The sequence below is a fragment of the Rousettus aegyptiacus genome, unplaced genomic scaffold (assembly GCF_014176215.1).
Source record: "Rousettus aegyptiacus isolate mRouAeg1 unplaced genomic scaffold, mRouAeg1.p scaffold_m13_p_11, whole genome shotgun sequence".
Taxonomy (NCBI): Eukaryota; Metazoa; Chordata; class Mammalia; order Chiroptera; family Pteropodidae; genus Rousettus; species Rousettus aegyptiacus.
Window position 1 is genome coordinate 74,331,027 of NW_023416286.1, and position 17,286 is coordinate 74,348,312.

The window sequence follows — 17,286 nt, forward strand, 5'->3', positions numbered from 1 at the left end:
GATTATCTCCAAGTCAACTGACTAGTAACCTTAATTACATCTGTAACATTCCTTTTACCATATAATGTAACAACATCAGGGGAGTAGCACAGGGATCAGAAGCCATGAGGCTATCTTAAACTTCCATCTAGAACCGAGAAATGAGATCAGGCCTGGGAGCTGAGACCCAAGAGAGATGAAGAGTCGAGTCCGGCTCAAATGCAGAACCAGAAATAAACAGGAATAAACAGGAGATCTGGCAGCTGGACTTGGCTGACATCTGACTTACATAGGCTTCCTCCTAAATTTCAAAGTATCAGGCACCTTGACATGAGATATATTTTACAGACACATCTATCAGTAGCAAGATGAAAATTCAAACTCCTTAATATCAGCCAACTCTTACTGAATGTTTCACATGCCCATTGGCAAGTCATGCTTTCATCATGCTGGAAAGCCATGGGCATAAATGTGCTGTTAATAAAATTGTAGAACTAGATTGCTGGAACCACAAAATTGAGAAACTTATTGTGAATTGAGGAAAATAAATCTTAAGATGTTACTCTCAAGGTGTTGTAAAAATGTTACAGCTCTTGAGTGTGATTTTTACAAGAGTGTAAGAGGATGACTAAAGCAGTCACAAAATGCTCCTTGAAAATAACAGAATTCACTACCTGAATAATGCATGCCAATAAAATCTCAAAAGGGAGACTCAGAAAAATCTCATCTTTCACTGGCCATGCTGGAGGGCCACTTGTCCATTCTGGGGTGCAGAGAAAAAAATAGAAAAAAAATTAAAATTAACACTGTTAATAAAGCATAACTTACACTGAGAAAAGTGCACAGATGATAAGTGACTAGCTCAGTTAATTATTATGAAATGAACACACTCATGCAGTCAGCTCCCGAGTCAATAGATAGGCCAGCACCTGCTCATCAGCAGCCTCCCCATGCCTCTGCCCCCTACAAGACCATCTCTCTTCCCAACTGGTATCTCGTATCTCTTATCCTGACTTCTACTCTCCTAGACCAGTTTTGCCTGGTTTTCAATGCTACATAATTTGTGTCATACCGTACATATTCCTTTGTGCCTGGCTTTTTCTTTCAACACTATATTGTCAAGTATAGATGTCGTTCATTCTCATTGGTGCATAGTATCCAATTGGATGAATTTATCACATTTATTTACCCATTCTACTTGGTGCATTTGGTTGTTTCAAATTTCAGCTTTCCAGAATAGCACTACTATAAATATCCACATATACCCCCATCACACTACCACCATCCCCTTCTCACTTTTCTGTTTGTTTTATGCCTAGGAGAGGAATTATTGGATCACAGTGGACGCATATCTCCAGCATTACTAAACAACATCAAACTTTCCAAAGTGGATATACCAATATGCAAACTTCCTAACTTCAACAATTATTCTGCATGTAGTGGTACCTCATGGTGCTTTTCTTTTACATTTCCCTAATGACAAATAAGGTTATATAACTTTAATGTATTTATTGGCTATTTGGATATCTTCATGGGTAAAATATTTATTCACTCTTGCCCATATTTCTCTCTTTTTTCTTATTTGTTTTTTTTTTAATTGTTGTTGTTGTTAATTTGTGGGATTTCTTATATACTTGGGTTTGAGCCCTTTCTTGGTTATATGGGAAATATTGTCTCCTACTCTAGCTTGCTTATTCATGCTCTTAATGGTGTCTGCCAACAAATATACGTCTCTAATAATAAAGTGCAATACAATTCTTTTCTTCTTTTTTGTTACTGTTATTTGTGAATTGATCATATTTCCTAAAGAGATCCACTTCTATTTAGCAACCAGAAAGCTTCAAGATAAATTTGTACCCATCCTAACAACAATAGAGAAAGTTGAATAATTTACAGAATCATACATTTTCTTGAACTCATCAGAGACCTAAGGTTGCAAAGCAACCAAGTGAACTTAAATTTCAGAGTGACAAGCCTCTTTGTGAAATATCAGGAAACTCAAATTGTTTCCAATTTGACACAAGATGAGAAGAAAAGGTAGAAGCAAGTAAGAAGAAAGCATTTGAAATTTTAACAAATTCCTGAGTATTGAGCATGAGCACGTGAATCATTTTTGAGTATCTTGGACCCCAGACAAAAAGGGAGTTTATACTCATCCCCTGATTCTTTTCCTTGAGTCTCCACTCAGAGCTTATCAGCAGGAGATGATCTTCTGAGGCTAGGGGACAAGTGTGAAACATCAACCACTTCCCTAGATTATTTATTCATGGGAAGCAACGGCTGTGAGTCAGGAGGAGAGAGAAGAGCAATCTCTCTTGCACCCAAGGCCATAGAAGTTAAATCATCCTGCCTCTGGTAGAAGGGTAGGAAGAGCCTAGCAGGATCGACAGTGATCTGTCACAGCGAGGAAGGGAATGGGGAGCAGATGGGTGTAGGAAACAGAGTAGAGACCTCTCCCATGACGTAGAGGTGCAGGGACTACTACAGGCCCCACACTAAACACAGAACATAAGAGAAACATACAAAAACCAATTGTATTTCTATATACTAGCAATAAAGACATAGATACAGAAATTAAAAATATAATGTTATTTATAATTATTAAAAAAGAAATGCAATACTTAGATATAAATCTAGCCAATCAACCTGTAAGTATCTATATGCTGAAAATTATAAAATTCTCATAAAAGAAACCAAAGATCTAAATAAATAAATAAATAGAAAAGGCATGTTCATGCTTTGAAAGTCTCAACATATTGAAGATGTGTATTCTCCCAAATTAATATACAGTCATGCATCGTTTAATGACAGAGACACGTTCTGAGAAATGTGTCATTAGGCAATTTTGTCATTGTGAAAATGCTCAGAGGCTATAATGACTAAAACAACATGAGATTAAATTGAGCACAAGAAAAAAAATGATGCAATCAAGAGATGCAGTAAGCACAAGATGTATGAGGCTGCCGCTGACGTAACATGACATACTATTTCACAGCAAATATTTTTAAGCAGAAAGAGCACACTGTAAAATAATGATAAAAAGATTAGCATAGTAAATATATAACCCAGTAATATAGTCCTTTATTGTCATTATCAAGTATTATATACTATACATTACTGTATATTACAATTTTATATGAACGGCAGAACAGTAGGTTTATTTACACCAGCATCAGCACAAATATGTGAGTAATGTGTTGTGCTATCACCTTACGATGGCTATGGCATCACCAGGTGATAGGAATGTTTTCAGCTCCATTATAATCTTATGGAACCATCATCATACATGTGATCTATCACTGACCAAAATGTCGTGTGGTACATGACTGTACATACGTAATACAATTTCAATCAAAATTCCAGCAACAATGTTTATAGATATAGGCAAGATTAGGTTAAAATTTATATGGGATTGCAAAGGAACTAGAATAGATGAAATATTTTGAAAAATAATATTAAAATGGGAGAAGTCATATTACCCATCAACTATATCATCAGTTATCAGATAGCTACCATAATTAAGGCACTGCGGCTTTCCCAAAGTTATAGGCATCCAAATCAATGGACTAGAACTGAGAACACAAAAATAGAGCCAGATAAATATGCTCAAATGATTTTTGATAGAGATGCAGAAGGAATTAAATGGAGGAATGATAAAGATAATCTTTTCAACAAATAGGTCTTTAGCAATTAGATATTCATTCACACACACACAAAAAATCAACCTCTACTAAAATTTATACACTTAAATATGAAACATGAATCAATAAAACTTTTAGAAAAAAATGTAAGGAATTTAAGACTAGGCTAAAAAAAGTTATTAAACTTGGCAGCAAAAACTCTATTCATAGAAGAAAAATTTGAGAAATTAGATTTCATCAAAATTAATGTTTCCTCTGTGAAAAAACCTGTTAAGAGAATAAAAAAATGAGCTACAGATTAGGAGAAATATTTGCAAACCACATATTCAACAAAGTATTAATACTAAGAGTGGAATATATATATATATATATATTCAATTGTAAAAACAAACAATCAATTAGAAAATGGGTAAAATAAATTAAAAGACATTTTACAAAAAGGATATACAGATGGCAAATAAGCACATGAAAAGATGTTCAACATCATTTGCCATTAGGGGAAAAAGGATTAAAGCCACAATTAGATATCACTGCATACTATTAGAATGGCTAAAATAAAAAATAGTAACACCACTAAATGCTGGTGAGGATATATTGCTGTTGGGAATGTAAAATGGAACTGCCATTCTAAACAAACAAACAAACAAACAAACAAACAAACAAAACTGGATATGCCCAGCAGTTGCTCTCCTGGGCATTTATCCCAGAGAAATGAAAATTATGTTTACACAAAAACCTGTGCACAAGTATTTGCAGCAGCTTTATTCATAAGAACCCCAAATTGGAAACAAGACAAATATCCTTCAATGGGTGAATGGTTAAATAAACTGTGATACATCCATCCTGTGGAGTATTACTCATCAGTAAGAAGAAATGATCTATTGGATCTATTGATCGATGCAGTAACCAAGATTGATCCCCAGGGAATCATACTGAGTATAAATATTGATCTCCAAATATCACATGGTATGTTTTTCCATTTATATTACACTCTTTAAATGACAGCATTACCACAATGGAGAAGGGTTTAGTGGTTGCCAGGCGTCAGGGCAGCAAGGAAGCAGATGTTCTGTATATTGACTGCATTAATGCCTATATTCAGTTGTGATATTATAGGTTGTTAACACTGGAGGGAACTGGGTTAAGAATGTACATGATCTCTCTGTATTACTTTTTGTAATTGCATGTGAATTATCTCAAAATAAAAAGTTTAATTATGGAAAAGTATATGGGGAGAAAGCAAGACTTAACAGCATTTGAAAAACGTAGCAATTTCTAGTTACATCTTACACTATATGATGAAATGGTATTGTGTTACTAAAAGCATTAAAAAAAATAAAACCCATATAATTTTAGGCTTCCTTAAATGTCTAGAATATTGACGATGGTGGTTTCTATTTTGAGCTGGCCGTTTTAAGTGGTATGGTGCCAAGTTCTGGGTACCGCATTTTAAGAAGAATTTAAGGGAAATTCAAAGTCAGGCTATAGGATGAAGATGACACTAGAAACCACATCATACATGAAATAATGGGAGAAAATGACAGTGTTTACCCACAAGAGCGAGCTGGTGGACATAACCATACTTTTTAATTCTCTGAAGAATTACCCTATGGAAGGGTTAGCTTTTTCTGTAGAATCCTAACTAAAGTATAAAAGTAGGACCAAATAGGAAACATTACAAGAAAATAGATTTCCGTTTGGTTGCCAGGGCTGGGGAGTGGGGAATGGGGATATGTTAGTCACAGTGCAAATTTCCAGTTGTAAGGTGAATAAAGTTCTGGGGATCTAATGTATAGCATGGTAATTTGAGTTAATGATACTGTATTATATACTTGAAAGTTGCTAAGTGAATAGATCTTAACTCTTAAATGTTCTCACCACAAAAAAGACATGGTAATTGTGTGACATGATGAAGGCGTTAACTAACTCTAACATATATCAGATCAACATGTTGTACAACTTAAACTTACACAATGTTATATATCAATTGTACTTCGATAAAGCTGGGGGCAGGGGAAGAAAGTGCGGTTCTTGTCTGGAGTGAGAGGGAATCTTCCCAATGTAAAGTAAGCCCTATTGTAATGTTAACTGTGTGACTGAATAGGCAAACGTGGGCTGGGATTTGTGGCAGGGGCGTGAGTATGTTCAACTTCTCAAATACATTGGCTTTACACAGAATAGAGTTATCACCATCAGTCTTTCTTCCTTCATGGGCCTGTCAGCTTGGCAAAATATCCAGTAGTTCAACTTGAGGCAGCGTCACTCAAAGTACAGAATGACAGGGCAACTTTGGTGCTGCTTAAGTAGAAAAAGTTTACAAGTGCAGCTTACGTCCCAGAGGAAAGTGGATTTGCGCTTGATACCTGACCTATAGCTATGACTAAACATGCTCGCCTGCTCTCACCTAACTGAGGAACAGCCAAAGTTAGGATTATTTCATTTCATAGGTAGGAACCCTCTTTTGAAAAATGGGTTAACAGATTAAAGAATTGTGGAGAAGTGCAAAGATTATGGACTTTGGGACATTTTAGGACATTTGGGCTTAAATTCCAGTCCTTACTCTTTACTGGTTCTGGTCTTGATCAGTCTCTCAGTATCTTTACCTATCAATGGGGATGATAATAATAATTACTTCAAGGTTCACATAAAGAACTAGATAGTGTACACAAAGCATATAGCAGAATGTCTAGATTCATAATAAGTGTGCGACTGTATTATTTTTCTTCACTTTCAATCTTGTTGATAAGGTGTTAGGTATGTTATGGAGGGGATTCAGTCATCTAATGAACATTTGAACTGAGTGAGTGGTCCTCTGGGACTCTTCTATTCCAAAGATAACTTCTGCTGAATAAAATATATGAGAGGGAGGGAGGAAGGAAAGGGGGGAAGAGAGGGGAGGGGAGGGAGGAGGAGGGGAGAGGAGGGGAGAGGAGGGGAGGGGAGGGGAGGAGAGGGGAGGGGAGGGGAGGGGAGAGGAGAGGAGAGGAGAGGCGGGGAGGAGGGAGGCGGGGAGAAAGGGGAGGGGAGACTAGTTAGCTTTTCCTAAGAAAATCTAGACATTATTAGGATCGGTAGTCAGCTTATTATTATTTAAGTGCATGGATAATCCTCCTAACTTCTAATCTACCAGTGGCTCACGTAAAGAAGGCCCGCATACCCAACTCTGTGCCATAACTAGGTCCTTGAAGTAGCCCTGCTTCTTCCCACAAATACACAAATTCCCTTTAGAAGAAGAACATCGGCTTCTGTCCTACATCTTTCCCTGCCTGGCAGACTCCTTTCTAACACTTCATCCTTTTTCTTTCCTTTTTGCCTTTTTCTTGCATCTATCTTTACTTTTTCCTCAGAAATTTTTTTGGAAATGATTGAAGACCGATATTGATGTACACAGGGTGATATTAAAATATCTAACAACAATGTAGTATAGCGTCAGCTGATCAGAATGATTGCAAACACCGGCACAGTCTTGGAGTTCCCTTGGGGGCTCAGGGAAAAGCTGTAAATCGACCAATATAAATTATTAACAATCTATATGGCCATCCTGATGTATGCATGGAACATCATCCCTAGTCTGAAACAAGGGTGGGTGAGTACCAGGTAAGGGTGTATGGGAGAGAGGATTGGTGAAGGTGGGAAGTATTAACAGAAGCAAAGCAAAACTGTGTGCTACGTATGCATATATATTTGGCCATGATTCATACATGGTGAATTTTTAATCTTGTTTGGCAGCCTGTTCCCAAAAATTTTGCAGCTTTTCAGAAGAGAATCCTATCTTTACGTGCATTCACATCTATCCACCTAATTCATGTGTACTTTAAGAACATATCCTTATTCAAGTTTTAGCCTACACAAAATATAATTAGGAAGCTTCCTTGTAAATCTGCTGGAGGAAAAGGCATTAAGCAAATTCACTTTCAAGTGAATTAAAATGTATTTTATTTTCCTATGATATAGTCAAAAGACTGGTGGTAAACAATGAGTGAAAAGAACTGAGTTCTGTTTTTCCTCATTGTCCTGCTAACCATTTGTATATTACTCATGTACCTAAGTCTTAATTTCCTCCTCTGTAAAGGAAAACGATGAGACTAAGACACTAAATTAGTTAAGTGCTAAAAAAAAGGGGGAGGAGGATAAGAAGATGAATCGTTACAGAGGGGATTCAGCCAATAAAATTACAGTGAAGAAAAACTGATGAATGCAAGATATTTCTTAGTTCTGTAACTTTTGAGAAATCTTATCATAGCTTATATTTACATTTGGTATACTGAAAATGTGTAATGACTAACGTCTATCATTATTAATTGAGGTAGCAGGTTGAAAGTAAATTAATTGTTACAACCAAATGGTTTATTTTACAAATATTTGGTATTCTCATTAGAAACAATTAACAGTCACTGTGGATAAGGTTAAGAGAAAAGTCAATAAGCCTTAGGATAAAAAAAAAGTCAAAGCACACTCTATCATTTTACAATCTTCAAACAGAATTTCGCATCTTAAAAAAATCAGTTAATATCTATTAACGGTAGTTATTTCTTGGTACTAGGCTTGGATCAGACATTTTTTTTTCTTTATTCTCCTTTTTCTAAGCTTTTCCTAAAATGGGTATGCATGAATTTTGTGAACAGAACAATAAAAATTTATTTAAAGTAATTGGAAAACCGATAAGTATAAAACAGAAGAATAAGAATAATCTGGTAATCTGATGATCTTTGGTGCCCTTAGGTCTTTGTTGGGTAGGATAGTAATACATCAAACTTATATAATATAGTAGTCAAGGAATTAAAATGATTTGAACTTTTTTTTTAGCATGAATACTTTTATATAACTGAGGGAAAATAAGGCATATTTTGAAGATGAATCTTTTGAGAAGATAATAAATTTTTAAAAGCTTTCTATAGTCAGTTAACTATTTCATTTGCATTAAAACACTCATAATTGAAGTTCGTCTTAATGTACAAAGAGCTAGCATCATTTCTTTTGATGGATAAAGGACTTTGATGATCCGTTCACAAAGGTCGCTTAGTCCAACCTAATAGAGCCTATATCCTTCTCTTTCTGATGAAAATGCTGACTGCACACATTGAGGGTGTATTTCCCACCCAGGTCTCGCTGGTTTGAGCCAATGTGGCAAGAAGGGGTACCTTGGCCTAATTTTCATGAGTGGCTTCAGTAGAGCTGCTTTGCTTTCAGAGGCACAAGACAAAAGGCTGAACTTTACCTGTACATGCATACATTTTCTAATGAGCTGCATAATATAATGTTTCATATAAATGGAAAAACAGGCTCTCGGATAAGTTAAATGATTCATTCAAATTCACCATCTAGATAGTTTAAATAAGAAAGCTACATTTAGATACCATGTCTCTTTATTCCCATCGGGCCACTGAGCTCTGTAGCAAACCTGGTCTTATAAAGGTGATTAGAGTCTCCACAGAGATGGAAAGCTTCTTTAGATTGTCTTGGTTTGTAAAGATTTCCTTTGGATTATAGGTGACCAGTGGAAACACTTGCATACCACTCCTTTTGACATAATGGAAATTAAATCGCAGCCCAAATGAGGTGAATATAAGAAATATGCCTCCAGGAAATAAACCAAACAAAGGTCTTTAAAAAGAACCTAAAAGTCCCAAGTGAGAGGAAATAGCAATGAATTATTGTGTTATTCGCAGGAAAAAAAGAGAACGGGGCATAAAGAAAACAAGATTTACTTTGAAAAGGTAATTTTAATTTAGCTCATGGAATGAATTCTTAACAATATAATTAGAAGGATTTCTTTTTTATGGCTTACATTGACATTTCAAACAGATTTTTATCCAGCATTCTGGCAGTACAGAGAAAACTAACCAGCATCTCTTCCACCCTTTTGGGTTTCTCATTTGTCTGTTTTTTATTTACATTTCTCCCCATCACATTGTGATTCAAATCATATCATGTCAGAACTGGAGCTCAGTTACTGGGAGTCGGAACTAGGATAACCAGCGTGGAGAGCACATACCCCTGAGATGAGGAGCCAGACAACGAAGAGGTGTCATGTAAGAGGTCAAGAGTGAGCTAGCATGTGGAGGAGGCTCAGGCAGGAAGGAGCAGAGGGTTTGGAAGTAGACATCCTGTGCAAATGTAGGAAGGATTCATCAACAGCTGGGAGCAGGACCCTGCCTTGGGCTGAACTCCAGTTTTGATGTGAAAAAGATCGAAAGGGATAGAAAGATCAATATAGGCTCTCAGTGTGAAGAAACTAGGTTTCTAAATAAGAAATAAGACCCAACACAATACTACAAGAATGCAGTGATGGAATCTGGCATACAACGTTTAAAGCTACATTTAGGATGGCTTACCTGTTCCCATATGTCCTTAGACAGTAACTCAGATGGCAGACAGAAATATCTTTATGCTTTTTGTAATTACTAGTTATAACTGCTGATTTATATAATATCTACCTGCTCCCACATACTTTATAGCATCTTTAAATATAAATCATTTAATCTCTTCAGCAATCTTCCTGAATATATAAAAATTTTATATTACTACCCTCACTCAGTCCTAGGAAACTATAGGTACAGATGCACACAGATACACTTCACTGAAAACTGCAAGTATTTTCTCCTTTAATACGAAAGCTTTGCTTTGAGATTAATTTTATTAGCATTTATCTCCAATGAAAGAGCTAAAGACATACTTCCTTATTTCTACTCTACAAAAATAAACATAAAACATATATTCTAATTTAGGTTAGATATGTATATACTGACCAGTTGAAACAAATCATATCAAGCTTGACAATTTTTATAGAAAAATATCCTGAGGCATCATAAGTAATCCAATAATTTCATGTCTAAAAACATCTACACACACTTTCCTAGTTTAATACTCAAAATTGCATGTATAGTCCATTTTGTAATCACTGCTTTTGAAACTGGAATTAATTTAACACAATTTTTAAAAATTTCCTATACTCTCTTTGAATGTGATCATATTGTAGATAAAATTGATAGACAATTTTTATGGGGCTTTCCTGCACTTGCGATGATTTAAGTGGTGTATATGTTGCGTAATAACCTGAGTTTCATTTTAATATAAACTGTGGAAGAAAGCTTTTATTGCTGCTCATCGTGTTTTCTGTATTCCTAGTACCAAGAGTTAAAAATGACTATTATTCCCATCACTATTGCCAAATTGTTTTTCTTTGAATTTATTTACTCTACATATAAGTGATTCATAACCATCTCCCCAGTGAACTATTTTTGCCATCCTCATCATGAGAAATAATATAAATCTCCATTTTATGGATTAGTACGCAGGCTACTTTAAATTAGTAATGTCAATGGCAAACCGAGCTCTTTCTATTCTGAGATACTGTCAACATCCCTTAAGCTTTTGAAATACTTTCAACTGATTTGGCTACCTAACAACATGTGGGAAGTTCATTTAATCTGTAAATTAGTGAGGAAGATGGTAAATTACATGTGAGGAGAGACTTCATCTGTTTTGCTCACTGCAGTATCTGCCTCACCGAGGAACTGTTGCTGGCACAGAGTAGGCACTCAATAAATATATATTAAGTAAAACAATAAACCTGAATGCTAAATTATCCACATTATTTTAGACATTTGCTTTTTTTTTTTATGATAGTAATAAAAATATTACCGAACGAAAATAAATAACCAATGCTCAAAACATTTTATTCTTAAGCAAAGATTTGTTACTTCTTTATCCTAAGATACAGCTATAAAATCTGGCTTAATATTTAATAAGTCAAACATAGAGAGATACAGGTACATCAGTCAAATTCACTTGCAGAGAACAGAATTCACTCTATCAAGCTTAAACAGGAGAGATTTGTAATAGTGTATTAAACAGCTAAAGAATTGTTAGAATGGCTTGAGAAACAGACTTTAGACTGAGCCTTCAGGAATAACACAGACAAACTGGGCTGCTGTGGAAATTTTTCCTTGATTAGGAAGCTGTAGTATCAGAAAGTTGCTAGTGAAGTTAGCGGGAAGTTGTTGATTACAGTTGCCATAAATTAAAGAAACAAGATGTCTATCTCTGACCTCGCCTCTTTCCCAACCTAATGTGGTTCTGCAGTTAAAACTCACAGAAATACATCTGATTCATGGAATCTAAAGTATATTAAGAATGCTAGCTTCAAGGGATTCTGGGAAATGTAAATTTGGCATTCCAGTCTGAATGTAATATAAAGGCATACGATCCACTATAAATGAATTTAGAATTATCTCTCCCAAAACATGGTACTCCACTGAATTCAGTTTTGCAAGTCCTTCCTAATAAATGAGAGAGTCAAGCAATATGGCATCAAGCATTACACTAATCCAAGGGTATTCAGCTTGTGAAATATAACTAGTTTCCTCATTAAACATGAGTCATATATAAATGGTTAAACCAAATCCCTAAAACATAATCCCTCAATGTACCTAGAAAGATATAGTTAAAGCAATATACTCACGAATTAGACATTTTCCCCAATTAAATTACAAAGCATATAAAACAATAAAAAGCTAGCTAAAATAGAAGTATAAACAGAACAGTAGAAAAAAATGCTTTAAGAAAGAATAATTTCAAGATAGAGCACAGTTTTAGTACAATGGAAACTGCAGCAGCTGGCCAACCAGGCTGGCATCCAGACCACACTAACTATAAGACTTTGATAAATCTCTTAACCTCTTTGTGCCTCAGTCTTCTCATCAGTAAAATAGAATAAATAAAACTAAATCACTAAATTTTCTGAGGGTTAATTGAGTCAGAATTGTGCCTGGAACATAAACACACAATAAATGTCAGCTATTATAATTAGTCGGTTAACTAATAAACCAAATTTGTATTCAGCTCTAGGGCGTGGGATGAATGCATGACAAAATAAGACCCAATCCCAACTCTCAAGGTACTTAGAGTTTAACTTAGAAAAACAAGCAACACAGGTGTTAGGAAGTATTATATGATGTGAATTAGAGCATGGGGAATATAGTCGATAATGTTATAATAGTTATGTATAGTGCCAGGTGAGTACTAGACTAATTGGGGGGATCACTTTGTAAATTATATTAATGCCTAACCACTATGCTGTTTACCCGAAACTAATATAAAATAGTATTGACTATCGACTCTAATTGAAAAGTAAAAATTACAATAATAAATTAATTTAAAATACTTATTGTACGTGAATAGCAAAAATAGCACGAGAAGGTTTTTGTTTGTTTGTTTTTTGAGTAAAGGCTTATGAAGATTGGAAAATGGACTTCGCATGGACAGCAGCAGCCTTCACAAATGGAAACTGCCGTTTAAAACAGAGGATAATCAAGAGGGCAGCGTGAAAAACACTGTTGGACCCATGTGGATCTTTCCAGCCAAACTAATACCTAAAAATAAAAGCCGTCACAGGTCATAATATTTTTTAGGACTCAGAGGAAATATAATTACAGATAAAATAAATCAATCATTTTAGTTTTTGTTTTGATGCTATTTTTCCGTAAACAAATAACAAGTAATTAGGCACTCATTCAGCTGCTCTTAGCATTAGTGTGATAAAAAAGGAATTGGACGAAATTGAAAACCAAAATATATCAAAACAAGTTGCTTTCAAAAGTAAATTAAAGTAGGCTGCCTACATGGTATGGTATTAAAGTTGGCCATAGAAAATATGATCACAAATATGTTCAAAGATAACGTAACTGTGGCAACCTGAATCTGGCAAGAAAGAGTCCAGTTTATGTGGCTTTTCATATTTCTATAAAAATGTTAGAATATCCATTTTAATAAGGTATTGTTGTGAATGATTTTCTGAAGATGCATTTGAGACATTTCTTCCCAAATCCTCTTAATATGAACTTATTTCTTTTTGTATAGCCAAGCGCTTCACAGAAAGAAATATTATTTTACAATTATTTAATGGTCTAACTGAAGTTCTTTATCTAGTTCCCAAACATCTGATTCCCAAAATTCAAGAAAAACAGCATATTCAACATACATTTTGTTGAATATACTGTTCAACAGGTGCTATAGGAATACGAAGTTTAAGATGAGGCCCCTGCTTTTAGAGATTTCCAAACTAGTTAGTGGAATAAATTATATAAGGATGAAAAGGCAAATAAAGTTAAATAAGCTTGACAAAAATGCAAGGTAACACACACGTAAATGGACACACGAGCTTTTGCAGGTTAAATGTTTCTATTCAGAGACACTAACGGCCTCATATAGACCAAAAATAAATAAATAAATAATGGAGGGCAGTGCTGAAAGTTGATCAGAATTAATAGAGAGGAAGAGAGAAGCATTCTAGATGCAGAAATAAAGGAAGACTAAAATATGTTTTTAAAAGATTCTGCAAAGCTAATTTTGCTATAGTGGAGACTATTCCAAGGGGATTGGTATAAATAAGACAGAAAATGCAGTTTAGGGACAAATTGTAGAGGTCTTTGAATGCTCGGATAGGGAGCTAGTGGATAAGGGAGAACCACTGCGGGGATTCAGCAGGAGTGAAAAGCTGCAATGGGTGTGAGTGGGGTGATCCATATGGAGGAAGGCAAAAACCGGATGAGAATTTCACAGAGAGCCGAGCTTGATGTGTTGAGGGTCTAAACTATATTGACAGTTGTGACTAGAGAGAGGAGATTATGGAGGTGAAAGCGTTTTTGGGGGGTTTTGTTTTGTTTTGTTTTGTTTAAAGAAAAGAGCTTAGTGCTTATTAGAAATAACTGGTAGCATTGTAAAAGTGACAAAAGTTTATTCCTGATGAAATAGAAAGATGGAATGAGAGAGAGAGATCTGACTTCTTTTCAGATAAAATCCCAAAGAGAAAAAAATATTAATAATTGTGGGCAAGAGTTTTTGACATATTAATTCTCTAAAAGAACAAGTTAATGTGTATTTTTACCTTCTAAATAGAATAAACTGAGAAGAGCTTTTGACACTATTAAGTTGATCATGAAGGCTCTTGGACAAACACTCTGCAGAGGCTCACTAATGGTGCTTTTAGTAAAAAAAAAGAAAAAAAAAGTAATTGAAGAGGAGTACCTAATTGCTATATAATGGTCATCTAAAATATTCACCATTACTGGCTCAAGCGATGACCCACGGGGTTGACAATCACAGCACCATTGACTTTATAGAATACTTGCTGGAGTTTACTTTCATTTTTGATCCTTCTACATCACTCACACAGGCAAAAATCGATTTACCACCATGTAATCTCAGTAAGTAATCCTGAGATAAACATTATCATGAATACAGAAAAAAAAAAAATAGAACGCTTGCAGTAAAGTGTAGATCAGAGTGGGAAGAATGTGAAGCATTCTCCATCGACGACAAGGAGTCATTTGGAAAGTGTTTATTTACTTTTCCTGGACCACATTTCTTCGTGGCCAGTACTTTGTGAGCAATAACAGAAACATCAGGCATTAAGTAAAAAATATCTGTGCATTCTCCCATTTAAAATGGTTTGATTTAGCATGAGAATGAAGTTACTCAAGTGGCTTTATCAAATATATCTCTGAATTATTTGAAAGGCATATTTCCATGGGTTAAGGATTAACTTGTAACTATGGTTACTATGAAAACTAGCCCCAACTGATGTTATCTGTCTCTCCAAAAGTCAACTGAAATATTCAATAAAGAACTACTGATATGGGTAGGAGTCAATTTTGGTTTCCCTATTAGAAGCTGTCTACTCGATATCAAAAGAGTTAAGTGGTAGAAGAAAGATATATTCGCGATAAAAAAGAAAAAGAATGGTTATACGAATGAATGAGTGAATGAATTCCATGAGTTCTCTACAGCATGGAATATGTACAATTTTATGTCGCCACTGGATATTGTGAGCTCTTTCTCGAAGCAGTGCTCTTTTGGTCCTGATACAAATCACTGCAAAGCAAAACACAGTGCCCAGCTGGAAAAGCAGGTGTAAAATGGCCTAACTAATTACAGCTTTGTCAAATAATGGCAACAAGGCAATCCTTGTGGTTGCCCACATGTGACTGCCCCCCTAGTGAATTTTAGGTGATTTCAACCAATTGGATTAAGAAATAGCACATAAAGGGAAAAAGTATGTAAGTCACAGAGAGAGAGAGAAAACCAAGATTGTATTGTTTTTGATCCGAGGAGGGAAGGGGCAAGAATTTTTAGAAAATGGACCATTAAGCCCAACATGGAAATAAGAAGATGAATAACTTGTTTCGGGGAAATTTTGAGATCTCTCATTCTAGTTTATTTCCTGGAACTGCTGAGTCAGACTTGATCAAAAAAGGAACCTGCAGATGGGCAACACGGTTTTCCCATTCATGGTCTGCACTGGTAGATTCAGCAGGGTCCCCAACAATCTTTCATGAAGCTATAACTATGAAAATTCTGGATCATAACCAGAAAATAAAAAATATCTTCAGTATCCTGAACCATTCAATGGCAAACAAAGCTGGAATGTCTAGGACAACAGCCACATTTCGATTTTCCATATTCTGGACGTTTTCTTTAAAATCTTCACAAAACGCAAGCAGTCTCTAAATCCCACAGGGAAAGGTAAGTTATTACCAGGATCTATAGCGCCGCTTATTCCCCATACTACTCTTTGCCCTGAGGCCAGGAAGACGGCATTTTATCAGAGCCTTGCTCAGCGAAGTGGGGGACACATCCAGATGGCAGAGTCACCTGCTTCTAGGCAGTGCATAGAAGAAATTACTGTTGTTTGGTTTCCATCCAGAGCAAAAATAAAAGGTTTAATATGTCAGGCCCGATAACTATATTCCAGTTGATCCAGGAAGTTTAGAGAATATTATTTTCAGAAAAGAGTTTTATTTTTAACTATGATGGTAAAAATAAAAATACTGTCAATAATTGTGATAATTATACTGCATGAATATTTTGAAGTCAGCTTATTCTTTTTTAAAACCTCCAAATCAGAGTTGTCTGGTAATATTTTAGAATGCGTCTTTATCTATGTCAATAAAGATACTAACTACAACGTCTAACAAAAAAATGTTAACCTGTAAAATAATAACCAGTTGCAAACATAGGTACATTCACACTTGGAAAACAGGTCACTTCCACCACAGCCAGGATTACTAGAGAATAATTTAATATCTATGTATCTGTAATTCTTATGTTAGTAACTTAATTAATGACATGTGAACTAAAGTTTTTCTTAACAGAGAAATATTTCTATTAGACTCGTGACCATAAATTTCCTATTGTTTTCTACATGATATATAATTCTCTACATAATCAACTTAATTTTTTATATAAAGAAAAAAGTGGCCCTTTTCCTACCTTGTTACAAAAATAAATATTTAAGGAGGTACATAAAAATATGTATAAGATATAAAAAATAAACAGATGAAGAAATTGAGAAAGATGACAATAGATAGGTTCAAGTTTTGCCTCAGAACTGATTCAGACTTTGCTCCTCTGACAATTCTGTATCCTCCCTCTATTCTATGACCACCACCCCCCACACCCCCAGAAAAAAAAATGTACTGTATATTATGTTTGTTCTTACCAACTTCAGAAATCTCTGGGGATTTAGATCTATGAGCGATACGGGGCAGGCCAGCAAAATCATTAGCCAGTTTCATTCTGACATTGTCATGGGGATGAAAAGGCTACCTAGATCCAAGTTACCAACATTTAGAATAAAAGGATACTAAATACCATGTTACCAGTA